This window comes from Apodemus sylvaticus, chromosome 6 (assembly GCF_947179515.1).
Source record: "Apodemus sylvaticus chromosome 6, mApoSyl1.1, whole genome shotgun sequence".
Lineage (NCBI taxonomy): Eukaryota > Metazoa > Chordata > Mammalia > Rodentia > Muridae > Apodemus > Apodemus sylvaticus.
Window position 1 is genome coordinate 4,470,789 of NC_067477.1, and position 16,370 is coordinate 4,487,158.

Below are 16,370 nucleotides of genomic sequence, written 5' to 3' on the forward strand. Positions count from 1 at the left end.
TTTATCTAGTGAACCATCCCTGACTTTGTTGTATATTGAACCATCACTGCATCCCTGGGATGAAGCCTACTTTATCATGGTACATGAAAATTTTGAGGTGTTCTTGGATTTGGCATGTAAGAATTTTATTGAGTATTTTTCATTAAAATTTATCAGGGAAATTGGTCTGAAGTTCTCTTTCTTTGTTAGGTCTTTGTGAGGTTTTGATATCAGCATAACTGTGGCTTCATAGAATGAGTTAGGTAGTGTTCCTTCTCTTTCTATTTTGTGGAATAGCTTGAAGACTATTAGTATTAGGTCTCTGAAGGTCAAAATGGATTCTGCACTAAAACCAACTGGTCTTGGGCCTTTTTTTTTGCTTGGGATACTTATTAGAACTTCTATTTCTTTAGGTGTTATGGGACTGTGAGGATGGTTTATCTGATCCTGATTTAACTTTGGTATTTGGCATCTGTCTAGAAAATTGTCCATTTCATCCAGATTTTCCAGATGTGTTGAGTATTGGCCTTTGTAGTAGGATCTGATAAATTCTTTGTATTTCCTAAGTTTCTATTGTGATATCTCACTTTTCATTCCTGATCTTGTTAATTTGGGTGATGTCTTTGTGCCCTCTGGTTAATCTGGCTAAGGGTTCATCTAGCTTGTTGATTTTCTTAAAGAACCAGCTTCTGGTTTTGTTGATTCTTTGTATAGTTCTTTTCAGTTCTACTTGGTTGATTTCAGCCCTGAGTTTGATTTTTTTCTGCTGTCTCCTCCTCTGGGGTATATTTTCTTCATTTTGTTCTAGAGCTTTCATGTGTGCTGCTAGTGTATGTTCTCTCCAGTTTCTTTTTGGGAGGCACTCAGAGCTATTAGTTTTCCTCTTAGCACTGTTTTCATTGTGTACCATAAGTTTCAGTATGTTGCACCTTCATTTTCATGAAATTGAAAAAGTTTTTAATTTCTTTCTTTATTTCAACCTTGACCAAGTTATTCTTGAGTATGAAATTGTTCACCTTGTACATATATGTGGGCTTTCTGTTGTTTTTGTTTCTATTGAAGACCACCCTTAATCTGTAGCGATCTGATAAGAGGCATGGGATTATTTCAAACTTCTTGTATCTGTTGATGAATGTTTTGTGATTGATTATATGGTCTTTAATTGAGAAGGTACCATGAGGTGCTGAGAAGAAGACATATTCTTTTTAGGATAAAATTTTATTTAGGATAAAATATTCTATAGATATTTGTTAAATCTTTGGTCCATGACTTCTGTTAGTTTCATTGTGTTTCTGTTTATTTTGTGTTCCCCTGATCTGTTTATTGATGAGAGTGGGATGTTGAAGTCTCCCACAATTATTGTGTAAGGTGCAATGTGTGCTTTGAGTTTTAGTAAAGTTTCTTTTAGGCATGAAGAAATGCATCTTGCATTTGTAGCATAGATGTTCAAAATTGAGATTTCTTCTTGATAGATTTTTCTGTTGATGAGTCTGATCTTTTTTGATGTCTTTTGGTTGAAAGTCGATTTTATCTGATATTAGCATGAGTATTGCAGCATGTTAACTGAGGCCATTTGCTTGGAAAATTTTTTTCTAGCCCTTTACTCTGAGGTAGTGTTTTTCTTTAACACTGAGGTGCGTTTCCTGTATACAGCAAAATGCTGGGTCCTGTTTAAGTATCCAGTCCATTAGTCTTCGTCTTTTCATTGGGGAATTGAGTCCATTGATGTTAAGAGATATTAAGAAATAGTGATTGTTGCTTCCTGTTATTTTGATGTTATTTTTATGGTTGTGTGGTTATCTTCTTTTGAGATTGTTGAAAGATTATTTTCTTGCTTTTTCTAGGGTGTAGTTTCCCTTCTTGTATTGGAGTTTTCCATCTATTATCATCTGTAGGCTGAATTTTTGGAAAGATATTGTGGAAATTTTGTTTTGTCATGCATTATCTTGGTTTCCCCATCTAACTGAGAGTAATTAAGAGTTTTGCTGGGTATAGTAGTCTGGGCTTTCATTTGTGTTTTCTTAGGGTCTATATGAGATCTGCCCAGGATCTTCTAGCTTTCATAGTGTTTGGTGAGAAGTCTGGTGTAATTCTGATTGGTCTGCCTTTCTATGTTCCTTGGCCTTTTCCCCTTACTGCTTTTAATATTCTTTCTTTGTTTAGTGCATTTGGTGTTTTGATTATTATGCGACAGGAGGAATTTCTTTTCTGGTCCAATCTATTTGGAGTTCTGTAGGCTTCTTGTATGTTCATGGGCATCTCTTTCTTTAGGCTAGGGAAGTTTTCTTCCATAATTTTGCTGAAGATATTTACTTTTTCTATACCTATTATTCTTAGCTTTGATCTTCTCATTTTGTCCTGGATTTCCTGGATGTTTTGGGTTAGGAGCTTTTTGCATTTTGCATTTACTTTGACTGTTTAGTCTGTTTCCTATGGTATATTCTGTACCTGAGCTTTTCTCTTCTTTTTCTTGTATTCTGTTGATGATGATTGCTTCTACACCTTCTGATTTCTTTCCTAGGTTTTCTATCTCCAGGGTTGTCCCCCTTTGTGATGATGTCTTTATTCTTTCTACTTCCATTTTTAGATCCTGGATGGTTTTGTTCAATTCCTTTACCTCTTTGTGTTTTCCTGCAATTCTTTAAGGGATTTTTTTTGTCTTTCTTCTTATGGACTTCTTATGCACCTGTTTACTTGTGTTATCTTGTATTTCTTTATGGGAGTTATTTATCTCATTCTTAAAGTACTCTGTCATCATGAGATGTGATTTTAAATCAGAGTTTTGCTTTCCTATTGTGTTGGGTTATCTAGGGTTCACTCTGGAGAGAGAACTGGGTTCTGATAATGCCAGTATTCTTGGTTTCTGTTGCTTGTGTTCTTTTCCTTGCCTATTATCATCTGGTTATCTCTGGTGTTAGCTGGTCTTGCTCTCTCTGAATGTGGCTTTTCCCTCTTGTAAGCCTGTGTGCCAGAACCCCTGGGAGAGTATTTCTCTCTGGGAGGAACTTAGTTATGGAGAATTGTGTATAGGTTCAGCTCCAGGGTGCAGACAGAAACTGGAAGGAACCTGTACCTGGCTCTGCCCTGGTTCCAGTGTCCTGATGGCTTAGTGCGGGTCCCTCTTGGACCAGGAATTTGAGCAGAAGTGGTGTCCTTACCTCTGTTCATAGATGAGTCAGCAATCCAAGGAGACTGGCTCTCTCCATATGGTATTTTCTTATAGATCACTGTGGTACAGGATCAGCTCTGGGCACTGATTCATACTGCTCCCTACAGCATCTCTAAAACGGCTATTCTTGTATCTAATGTATGTGATGTCTGACGACACCATGGTGTATCCATTTTTAAATGAATCAGAATGAGATGTGAGCCAATTTCCAGACATAATCCCCTTTGCATAGACATCCAGAATAGTGAATTAGGGAACAATCCCATAGGTGATGTTCAGAATTATAAAATATAGTTAGGTCCAAAGGAACAGCTAGGGGTTTATGATTGATGAAAAGAGGATCTAACTAAAGGAGAAGGGAAAATAATTCACAATGAATGCAAAAAATTCTATAAATCAACATGTCCATTTATTCAAGGAAATCTCCTATACAGACATTGCATGAGATCAGCAAGTATTATGATCCTCATATTAGATTTCTTAGAAGAATAAGCTTATATTATATATTTACAATTGTATGGAGTGTAGACCTTTGTGATTGGATTACATTATATGAGGAAGATGTCAATATAAACCCATACTACATAATTAATCTTTCATTCCTATGCATTGTAACTTATGTGAGTCATTAGCATTCCAATGTACTGAAATATGAAGTACAGCATTATAGATATTATCCAGCACATCACAGGGATTCTGAGCAGGTATGGATGGTAGAACATGCATTTACCTGATCCTCCTCTTGGTTTCTTGCAATATTTGTTGCATCCAATTTGTTAACCTGAAATTTGAGCACAATATATATGAATATTCTGAATTCATTTAATATGGATTCTTGTTTCAATATGTATAGTTACATTTCAGGTAGTCTACTACATATGTAATCATATTCCTACACAATGGTATTCTTCTCTCTGATCCCTGGTACCATATTCCAAATCCATCTTTCTTTAGCAAAATCTCACCTCCCGAAAAGCTTTACAAACAAATGCACTGCCCCAGAATAGGAGGGCCCTGGATTGTAAAGCTACTCAGGTAGAGATAAGGCTTTCTAGGCACACATATTCTCTACCAATTAGAATCCCTATTATGGAAATTTCCTCTCTACCCTCATCCCATTAAATGGATGTTCATGAAGATTGGGAAACAGATGGAGTTGCTGAATATATTTCCTTGATTTCTATCTCCTAATCAAGTTGAATTTCTTTTGGAATGTTAACTTCCCTGTGAGTATCATAGTGGTACTTCCTCTTTTTGTTGTATGTGAATGTTCCAATAATTCATACATGGAAAATAGGGTGATACATCTTAGACCAAGACTCCTTCTATCTTCTACTGCATTTGCCCAGGTACAGCCTGATGAAGATAACAAAGACCCTGATCTCTCTGTGTACACTTTATTACAAATGGGAACATCTAGAGCTGTATCCAAGTGCCACTAGGAAAGAGGATGACTTTGAGAGTGTCATTGATGATAATGCAGAAAGAACTTAAATTCAGATACTGAGACATCAGTTAACTCTACAAGTAAACAAGAACCATTTATCCCTGCAGCTGAGCCCTGTTAGAACTGGAGTTTCAGGGATAACTTTTTGCTCAAGTCAGATTGGGCAACTTCAGAGTAAACCTTGAAAAACTTATCTGAAAAAAAAGAAAAGAAAAACCTATCTGCAGGTGGGTTCAGGACCAGTAGGGGGCACAGTGGGACCAACAATCCCCAGCAGAGAGATGTGGTGCTTGTGTGTGAGACTGTATCCTCTGTGATTTCCTTTCTTAACTTACGTGTAACTATTGTGATTGACATGTAATGTTTCCATGCTCAAAAACTGTGAAAATTCTTTGTTAAGCATGTCATAGATTTATATTTTCTTGACACACACACACACACACACAGACACACATATGAAATATACTCTTCTTGATGAAATCTTCTGTTTACAGATACACAGTTAATTTCCATAATTTATTTATTGTGATGGTGCTGTAAAAATTATTCATGTACAACTGTTTCTGAAGTATATTTAGTTTTCGTTGTTTGGGCAACAATTTTTTAGTATATAACATGTTGGAAAGGCAAATGTTACTTGTATGTATTGAAAGGAGGTTGTAAATTCTAATAACTTAGCTCCTTTTTAACTTTGCCATTAGTGTTGTCCTTTTTGTAACAACCTGTAAATTTATCTCTTAACTGTGGCAGAAGAGGAGGCACTGTTTCAGGATGCAAATCTTTTTAGAGCACAGGCCCTGATGTTAGTTACATCCATAGCCTCAGCACAATCTCAGAGATGAGGTATGGGATGAACTTCCTCAGACAGAATTAGGGCTTGGGCCTCTGTGTCCTGATTTTTAAGTCAGGTGTCCCTCAGGTGTCCCTTCTTCTTCAGCAGGACTAGGCCTTTATCTAAGATGTACCCTGCTCATGAATATGCAAATCATGTGAATCTATGGTGGTAAATATAGGGATGTCTACCTCCCTCAAAATCTTAAGATCACTGTTGTCTGTACAGTCACTGAGTATAGAGGACTTCGCCATGGGGTGGAGCTGTATCATCCTCTTCCTGGTGGCAACAGCTACGGGTAAGTGGCTCACAGCAGCAGACTTGAGATTCTGAGATACTCTCAGGTGACAATGATATCCACTCTGTCTTTCCTTCTACAGGTGTCCACTCACAGGTCCAGCTGCAACAGTCTGGGCCTGAGCTTGTAAAGCCTGGGGCCTCAGTGAAGATTTCCTGCAAGGCTTCTGGCTACACATTTATTGACTACTCCATGTCCTGGGTGAAGCAGAGTCATGGAAAGAGCCTAGAGTAGATTGGAGCTATTAATGCATATGGCGGTACTGGTTACAATGAAAAATTCAAGGGCAAGGGCACACTGACTGTAGACAAATCCTCCATCACTGCCTATATGGAGCTTAACAGATTGGCATCTGAAGACTCTGCAGTCTATTACTGTGCAAGACACAGTGTTGCAACCACATCCTGAACATGTGAAAAAAACTGAAGGTGCAGGAAGCTTCCTGTGACTAATATGAGTCAGAGAAGATTATCCTGAAGACTTGCTGAGATGCAATCATTTTGATAGTCCATTTTTGTGTCTCTTTTTTAGAGACCTCCGGTGCAGTTTATTAACTTTGCAACAGGACATCTCTGAATTCTTTGATGCTGATTTAGTCTGCTCCTAAAGTACCCCACACTTTGTCATTCTCTTCAAAAGTGACAGCCTCCATTGACATTCTTCTTTAATAAAACAAAAAAGGATAACTGTGATTATGCATGATAAAATTATCTTTGGAATCTGAGAAAGACTAGTACTTTCATTGGAATAGCTGGGAATAAATTATAGTATGAATTTGATCTGTAAAATCCCATCAACCTTTGGGCAAACTACAAAATATCGTCCTTATTGAGGTTACACAGTCACAAAAGAACACACATGGTATGGACTCTCTGATAGGTGGATATTAGCCTAAAAGTTCTGAGTACCCAAGATACAATTCACAAACCACATGAAACTCAAGAAGAAGGAAGACCAAAGTGTGGGTGCTTTGGTTTTTCTGAGAAAGGGAACAAAATACTCATAGGAAAAAATATGGAAATAAAAAGTAGAGCTGAGACAGTAGGAAAGGTCATCCAGAGACCATCCCACCTGGGGATTCATCCCATACACAGTCACTAAACTATTGTGTATTCCAAGAAATGCTTGCTGAAAGGAGACCAATATGGCTCTCTCCTGAGAGGCCCTGTCAGCCTTTCAAATACAGACGTAGATTCTCTCAGTCAACCATTGGACTGACCGTGGGTTCCCAGTGGAGGAGTTAGAGAAAAGGCTGTAGGAGCTGAGGGGGTTTGCAACTTTGTAAGAATGACAACATCAACCAACCAGATCCCCCAGAGCTCCCAGGCACAAAGCCATCAAACAAGGAGTACACATGACTCCATATGCATATGTAGCAGAGGACTGCCTTGTTAGGTATCAATGGAAGGAGATGTCCTTGGTCCTATGAAGGCTTGGTAGATGCCTCAGTGTAGGGGAATTGAGGATGGGGAGGTGGGAGTGGGATCGGTGGAGGAGCACCCTCATAGAAGCAGGCGGAGGGATAAATGGGATGGGGGTTTCTGAGAGGGGGGAAACTGGAAAAGGGGATAATATTTGAAATATAAATCAAGAAAATATCCAAGAAAAAAAAAGAAAAAAAAAGACCAAAAAAAAAAAAAGGAAAGAAAGAAAGAAAAAGAAAAAAGAAAAAAAAAACCCTTTTACAGTCATTAAGTCTTAAGTGACTTCTAGGTGTTTTGCTATCTCTGCTTGTGTGGTCCAGCAGAAGTTCGAGGCTCTTAGAATATGAAAGGTATTTATAACAGAATACATAGCTGCATTGTTCCTGCATGCATAAAGTCGAAAAGTCCACTAAAGAGGGAGTGAGGATGACTATAGGATAGATGGAGAAGAAGACTGAGACAAATGTTAGAAAGCAGAGGGCTGTCTAGTGAACACTATGGCAACCCCAAGTTTAATTATCATAGACCTATAGTCTTTACAGTGTCATAGGGAGCAAAGTCATAGTCAGGCAGAGACAATACCTGACATACATTGGTTGTCATCTATTGCCATCCAGAAGCCTCCCATTTCCTTCTTCCAAGATTAACAGAACATTCAGCCCTCATTCCTTGACTCTGACTGACATATAGTCTTTCACAGAAGTAGGCAAAATAGCTTCTGACACAAAGCCACAAAAGTTTAATTTCTGTATGATGGATAGAAGTAATATTATATCAAGTTTCACAGAATTCATTTATCACCTTAATGAATGTACATGCTAACTGAGGTAGATTCTGAGGTTATATGTTAATATATGGTCCCATAATAATTTTCCCAGTCTCAATAATCTGTCCTACAGCTTTTAGAGAACATGGACCTTCTGTCATTATGTTTTTAGAATTGGGAACTGCAAGAGCTGACTACAACTGCCAGCAAGCAGGAACCTGGCTTCAAGAGAGACATTATAGTAATATTGGCACAACTTAAAATTGCTGATGCATAAATCATCACCCCCAGGTAAATGAGCCATTTCTCTCTTCAGTGGAACTCTGTCAACACTGAAGTTAATGGATAGGTTTCTTTTTCTTTATTTTCATAGATATTTTCTTTATTTACATTTGAAATGTTATCCCCTTTCCTGGATTCCCCTCAGAAAACCCCCTATCCCATCCCTCCTTCTCCTGCTCACCAACCCACATAAGATTTTTCTTAAACCAGACTGTGCAACTTCAGTTTAAACCATGACAAACCTATTTTCAGGAGCGTTCATGACTAGCAGGGGGCATAATGAGACCTATAATCCTCATAGAGAGATGAGCTGTGTGTGAAAGCGACTCTGTATCCTCTGTAGTCTTCTTTCTCAAGTGCATTAACTGATCTGCCTTGCTTTGATTGACATGTGACGTCTCCAAGCTCAAACTCAGTATTCTTTGCTAAATAGTTCTCAAATTTATGTTTACTGGTTTTGAATTGTTGTTTTATAATTTTTAATAATAGTCATACAGTGTTTTCTAATAACTTATTTTGTCACCCCAACTATTTCCAGATCCTTCCTACCTCCAAATTCATGAAATACATACAATTTTCCTTTTTGAATAACAGCAAAAAAAAAAAAAGAAAAAAGTAATTTAAGGAGGAATTAAAAACAAATGGAAACAAAACAAAAGATAATCAAAAACAAGACACACCACACCACACACACACACACACACACACACACACACACACACACACACACACAGAGAGAGAGAGAGAGAGAGAGAGAGAGAGAGAGAGAGAGAGAGAGAGAGAACTCCAATAAAGCCACAATCCTGTAGCCATGATATATAGACAAAAGGTAAATGATACAAAGGGTATTGAACAAGACAATGTCTCCAAAAATTCTATTGAGGTAATATTTTTTGTTGGAATCAACTAATAAGCATGTCTCCTATGATTAATCATGCTTAACATCACAGGAGAGACTCCACTGGTGAAAACTAACTATTCGTTTACAGGAGTGTCAGCTGTAGTTCTTCTTGGTTTGGGCTGAAAGCCTGCACTCATTTCCTTCTCCCAAGTTTATCTGGGTTGATTTGCCTCAGGTTCTGTGTCTGCAGCCACAGTCTCTGTGAATTCATAAAAGCATCAGTCAAATTGTGTCTGGAAGACGCTCTTTCCTTGGAGTTCTGCATCCAGTCTGGCTCTTATAATCTGCTCAATTTTAAAATGTTTTATTCTCTATTCTTATCTCTATTTTACTCTGTCATCTTTGTAAATTCCTCATACTGTAATGACCAAATTCTATTCCCTTGGCTTCTACAACTAAATACAGCAAAACAAATTATTCAGTTCTTGGAACATGTATGAATGATAACTTGAAGCACTCACTTAATGTGTGTGGGTAACCTATTCAGTATATGTTTTCCAGTTCCATAAGACACTTGTAGATCAGATAATTTATGATTTATCACTGAGTAATACTTTTCAATATGTATGACTATGTCCTTTTTTATTTATGCTTTATTAGAAATCTGGGATGGTTTCTTCCTCTATATGTAGCGAAATGACTGTGAAGAACATGCTGTGAATAAACATGAATGTACAAGTATGTCTACAACAAGATGTAGAGACATTTGAGTAGCTGTATTTCCCAGCACAAACTACATTCAAATCAAACCAGTGAAAATTACCACATGTGAGACCTAGAAATGACTGAGCAGGTAGAGATGTCTACTGGCAAGCTTAGCATAAGGGTAAGTCATTCTCTGAAGTTAATATATCCAATTTGGTGGAGGTGTACCCTGTTATCACTACTAAGAATAACACTTTAAAATATTTCAACATGGATGGGGAAGAACTATTAGGGCCCACAGCACACTGAAGGTCTTTTGGCATTTGATGACTAATAGGCAAAATATAATCTCTTTATTGGGGAAGATTTCTGGAGGTTCACTATTTACTAGAGATAATCCTATATATGTGTATATAGGTAGTAATAATAAAATTCTCTGTGTTATTAGTTAATTAAATAGAAGATCAGTATGCTTGGAAAGAGAGTTTTAGGAAGGTCCCAAGGGGAATCACAGGGATCTAGTAATGGTAGACTGTGGTGAGAGTCCTGAACGTGGTGGTAGATCACAACATATTTCATATATGATTGAAAATTACAAAGAATAAAAATCCTTATGAAATATAAAATAACAACTTTACAAGTGTATAGAACTTTCATAAAAATGTATTTTGTACACTGTGCATATTTCTTCTGTAACCTCTTGTCTCTATTATTTTTCCTTTATTCTACTAGACAATTTTAGTTTTAACATTTCTGAAGGCTGTGAAAAAAATGTCCTAATCTTGTAGGCTGTGCCTTCCAGCATCGTCTGCCCACTGTGCCTTCTTCTAAGATCTTCAGTATCTAGGAAAATTGAATAAATTTCTCCCCACTTAGAGTTTCTATTTTCTGCTTTGATTTTAAAGTTGTCACAAATACAGGTCAGTATAAAGATGAAGGTACTGATTGTTGAATAAATAGCAATGTCAAGTATGTGAGTCAGGAACTTGACACTTCAGTAAAGTCAATGAAATCACACTCTTTCATGGAATTATTTTATTCATCATTTTCAGCTTGAGATGGCATATACTCTTACACTATTCAGGAAGTCTATAATTAGTGTACCAATTGTGTGGAAAATATATATTGTTAAGACTCATAGAGACCTTAGAAACAGAGAGCATCTAGGTAGTAGTGAAATCTCCCCTTTGAGCTCCTCATCTGACCTCCATTCAAAAAACATAGGGAAGTATTCTTAGATGAGTGAACAGAGTCACGACCCTTTGTGCTAGAGTGAGGGTCTCCCTCAACCTCACTGCAACCCAACATCACTCATTAGAAGTATATATGGAGGAACCTGGTCTTGTGTATTACATACTCTCTATGAAAAGCAGAAATGAACTCTCTTGAGGGCTCCTGCATCTCCAATCATAGACTGATACCACTTGAGTCCATAAACTTAAGTATACCATCAGAGTCAGCACCTGGTGAGTGAATGCAAATCTCTGCTGGATCCACCCAACCTCGGGTTGAAAAGCCAAAACTGGACCTGTGTACTCACTAGTGTGCAGCCATGGACAGGCTTACTTCCTCATTCCTGCTGCTGATTGTCCCTGCATGTGAGTGTCAAGGCTCCCTAAGGGATGACTGTTTCTATCCACACCTGTTCCAACCTTACCTTCTCCTTTTTCTTTTTCTCCACAGATGTCCTGTCCCAGGTTACTCTGAAAGAGTCTGGCCCTGGGATATTGCAGCCCTCACAGACCCTCAGTCTGACTTGCTCTTTCTCTGGGTTTTCGCTGAGCACTACTAATATGGGTGTGAGCTGGATCCGTCAGCCCTCAGGGAAGGGTCTGGAGTGGCTGGCAACCATTTGGTGGGATGATGATAAGGGCTATAACCCATCACTGAAGAGTCGGCTTATAATCTCTAAGGGCACCTCCAACAGCCAGGTATTCCTCAAGCTGGCCAGTGTGGACACTTCAGATAATGCCACATACTACTGTGCTCGGAGAGCACATTGAAACAGTCTCAGTTTTCAGCTGTGCGTTATTTCAGGCTGGCTCTCAGCTCTGTTCCTTCCTATTATATCAGAAGAGTGTACAGCTACAGCTTTCCTGCTGGCCTCTGTGGTTTCCTGTTTGCTCTTAAATTAAGAGCTTTCTATTCATTTTCTTCACCCTAGTTTCCTATTATAATGTTCATAAATGATTCTGTGTTTTAATTTATAAAGCTGATGAATGTTTGATGCTTACACCAGGTAGTTCAGAGCTGTGGTTCCACTCAGTCTTAGGTTTCAAATTCCCACAGTGGAAAATTCCAAATTATTGTAATGTTTACCTTCAGTAAGCATCTGTATAGGGTGAAGATGGATGAGTATTCTCAAATTGAGTCATCAACGAATGAGTGTCCATAGATACTCCCAAATAATTCAAGGTATTTTGAAGTCTATTTTTTTGCTCCCCACAAACTAATTTTAGCATCACATGGTTCAAGACAGCACTTATATATCTCACTAAACACAGAGAAGTTGATCATGTGCCCATATTGAATTTTTATTCCTACTGATTTGTGTTCATATTACTGGAGGTACTTTGTATGGTATTAAAGGAGAAAGGGAATAACCAATCTAACTCTAAACCCTGTTGTCTACAATAGTTACCTGTCTGTGGGATATGTTGACATAATAGGGAATCAAACATTGTGGGATCAATCATTCATTCTTTGAATGAATAAAGGCCTATGAGATTAGGGTCAAGGTTAGCAATGGCTGACTCTGATAGAATTGCTATGAAACTGAAATTGCATAGACCATGGCCCTAAGGGAAAATCATATGCCACTGTTCTGATAGAGCAACATATCAATAAAATCATTTTATTTACACTTAATTCAGTAACTCATCTACCTGTCATCAGACACATGTTTTGCAGTAGATGGGAAGCTAGAGAGAACCAGAAATGTACAATTTGTAGAGAGCAGTGGTACGCAATGTGTTTTTGTCACCAAACCTTCATCCCAGGACTAAAGGACCATTGCAAAAGAAGATTGTAAGAGTCAGAGATGATGGATTACTCTACAAAAGTAGTCTTATCCAGACACAGTAGAATTGATACACATATGAACTCACATAGACTATGGGAACAAGTACAGGACTTATATATATTCAAACCAATGGGAATTTCTACAGAGAGGGGGAAGTGGACATGTGCTACCACCACTATTTAAGAATCTATCAGCAGCTGGTACTCATCTACAATAGAAACATAGTCTTCTTCAGTTGGGATTTACTCCTGTATTAACCACACTTGATGTTAGGCCCTATACCCAAGAGATGGCCAAACAAAAGCAATACAATGACAAATTTTAGTGTTTGTCTAATATAGCTTTACTTGGGCAGTTTATCTTACTAGTTTTTTCATGTATATTTGGTTTCATATTTTGTCTTCTTTTGAGTTTGTGTATGTGTGGATATGTATGTATGAAAAGATAGGGTGGATAGTAATAGAGAGAAAGGCAAAGTGACAGAAAGTGAGTCTTGTTTTACCTTTTTGTTTGTTTTTGGTTAAAGAGTGAGAAAAATAAAGGGTATGAAGTTGGGTTGGTAGCAAAGGAATGAGGAACTATGAAAAGTTGGGGAGAAGAAAAGTGCGATTAGAATATATTGTTTATAAGATATTTTCAATCAACAAAGGTCTTTTAAGTTAAACAAACTGGGCAAAGGCCCCAATTCTCATGTACCTCTTAGTTTTCCCTAAATGAAAACACCATGAAAAGACAAAACATGTTTGTTTCTTTCTGGCATGTTTATGCACAACCTGGTTGGAAAGTTTCCAGTAATTTCTGGTCAGTTGTCAATTATTCTGTTGACACATCTCTTATCATTTCTGTCTTCCTGAACTGAAAATCAGGTTAGAATCTATGGAGAACATTGCATGTTTCACTGCTCAGACATTTTCTCAGACACTACAGTGTCTTCCTAGGGCAATGTTCCTTTTCACACATAATCAAGTATAGCAACAGCCAAACAAATCTCTGTTACTAACAAGAAAGATAAGTTTCCATTACCTTATAACTCCTTGTCCTTCATGATATCATCAGGACAGGAACAGATGTCACCAGCCAGATGAAAAGGAAGAAGCATGCCAGGACTGAAGGAGAAGTAATTGACAAACCATTTGTCAGAATACAAGATTGACATAGATTGATTAATTTAAGATATAAGACTATTTGGGAACAAGAGTATGATAAGACTTAAAAGTATAATTAATAAATATAAATCTTGGTCTTTCTATTTAGAGCTAGTGCAGCAGAGTAAAACTATATTCTTATACCCATGTTAGTGTCAATGTGAGCCATTTACCTATCATAGTTGAGTCAATAACTTTGAAGCAGAAGTGTTTGATCACATACTCAATCAATATCTAATTCTGAGGATATGAGCAACATTCCTGCTAAAGAACTCTTTTGTTTTGCTTTGTTTATCCAAAACAGTTTCTTTGTACAGCTCTGATTGCCCTTGAACTTATCTCTGTAGACAAGGATAGACTTGAACTCAGAGATCCACATGTTCCTACCTCCCCAATCTTGGCAAAAAAGCTATTAGCCACTACCATCTGGGTTTGTTGACATACCCTCAACAATTATTTTTAGTTTTCTCTGGTCATTTCATGGAATTTGAGGTGGGAGGTTCAGTGATTATGCAATGATTACTGATTCCAAACTCATAGTCTTACTCATCCCCAATATCCTGCTCTGTAATCAAATGATTGCTACAGCACACTAGCAACAAGACCATCTTTACAGTTTTTGAGACAAAGTGTGACAGTTATCCTCAGTGATTTGCTGTGGAGTGATTAGCAGTTCCAAATGGTGGTTCAGGACATTAATCCAGATGTATGTTCTGCAGAATTTGCCAGTTACTTTCTTCAGAGGTAAGTAACAGAGTGAACATCCAGAGATTCACCAAAACATGTTTAAAGTGGCTGTTCCTGCATCTTATATATCTGACCACTGAGGATACCATGGTGTATCAATCTTTGATTGAATCAAAGTGAGATGTGAGCCACTTTCCAGATGCAAGCCTATCTGCAAAGGGACTTGGAATAGTGAAAATGGTGCCAGTCCTTTAAGTGGTGTTCATAATCATCAAATATAGTCGGGTCTAAAATGAACTGTTATGGGTTAGTGATTAATGGTAAGAGAGCCCAAGCAGAGGACAAGGGAAAAACAATAGAAAATAATAAAATAATAGAAAAATGATATACATCAATATGTCCATTTATTCAAGGAAAGCTTCTGCACAGACATTGCATCAGATCAGCAAGTATTATGATCCTCCTATTAGTTGAACTTAGGAGAATGAACTCATATGTGTATGGATTATAAGAGGAGGATGTCTAAGTTACTATTTAATTATATTACTTAAGTAGGCATGAAATCCTATGCATTGCAATCTATGTGAGCCATCAACATCCAATATTCTGTCATATGAAATTCAGCATTATACACATTACCCAGCACATCCGGGGTTCTGAAATGCCAAGATACAACTGTCTAGCACTCTGGATTGTAGGGATAACTGTTCCTCTATAGTAAGCAGTCACTGATGCCCTGAGGACACTGCCCTGTGAACTGAAAATTCACAGGACTTCACATGGATTCTGACTAATTATGGAAGAGAGAACATGCATTTAACTTTTTCTTCCTCTTTTTATCCTGAAATATTAGGTGGGCATCCAACAGCAAGTTAGAGCATAATATACTTGAATGTTCTGTATTCATGTAGTGTGTATTGTTGTTTTATTATGAGTAGTTATACTTCTGATATTTAAATATACATGATCGAGCCTTCGGGTGCCTGCTTTGGGATCTGAACAGCCTGGGCCACAGCACTCGGTCTCCAGGAAGTGCGGGAGACCTGGTGTGCACCCAGAGGCAGTCTGGGAGTTCACAGCACAGCTTGCTCCTATGACAAGGAGCTTAGGCTCCAGTCCTGAGGCCTTTGGTGGTAGCCCTCAGACCTCTCTGCTTCCAGATCCAGATCAGCCTGGGCGGCAACACCACATCTCCAGGTCCTGCAAGAGTCAACAGGGGCTTCCGGGCGGCCAGCGGGGAGAGCTCGGTGTGCTCGGGGAATCCAGCAGGCCCCAGCAGGAGCCTTAAGGTGTCTGCTTCAGGATCTGAACAGCCTGGGCAACAGCACCTTGTCTCCAGGCAGTGCAGGAGGTAAGCTGTGTACCAGAGGCCACCTGGGAAGGGGCAGCTTGCACTGGTGAGTCCAGCATTGACAAGACCAACTAACACCAGTGAGAAGTAGATGGCAAAAGGCAAATGCAGGAACGTCACTAACAGAAATCAAGGCAATATGGCAACATCTGAACCCAATTCTCCTTTAACAGCATGTCCTGGATACCTCATCACACCAGTAAAACAAGATTTGGATTTAAAATCACTGGTCATGATGCTGGTACAGGAACACATGAAGGACATACTTAAAGAAATTCAGGAGAAAATGGATCAGAAGTTAGAAGCCCTTGCAAGGGAAACACAAAAATCATTGAAAGAAATCCAGGAGAATACAAAAGCCAATAATGAGGAAACGCAAAAAACACTTAAAGAAATACAGGAGAACTTTGGTCAACAGGCAG

General features: G+C 38.2%; 1 pseudogene and 2 gene segments (V, D, J or C); all 3 read left to right on the forward strand.

Annotated features, from left to right (window-relative positions):
• LOC127686834 (Ig heavy chain V region 108A-like) overlaps positions 1 to 16,370 on the forward strand; it is a 142,880-nt gene that overhangs the window by 79,284 nt on the left and 47,226 nt on the right.
• Positions 1 to 16,370, forward strand: part of LOC127686841 (immunoglobulin heavy variable 2-5-like) — an 82,839-nt gene that overhangs the window by 40,875 nt on the left and 25,594 nt on the right.
• On the forward strand, positions 5,639 to 6,366 carry LOC127686835 (Ig heavy chain V region 108A-like; annotated as a pseudogene).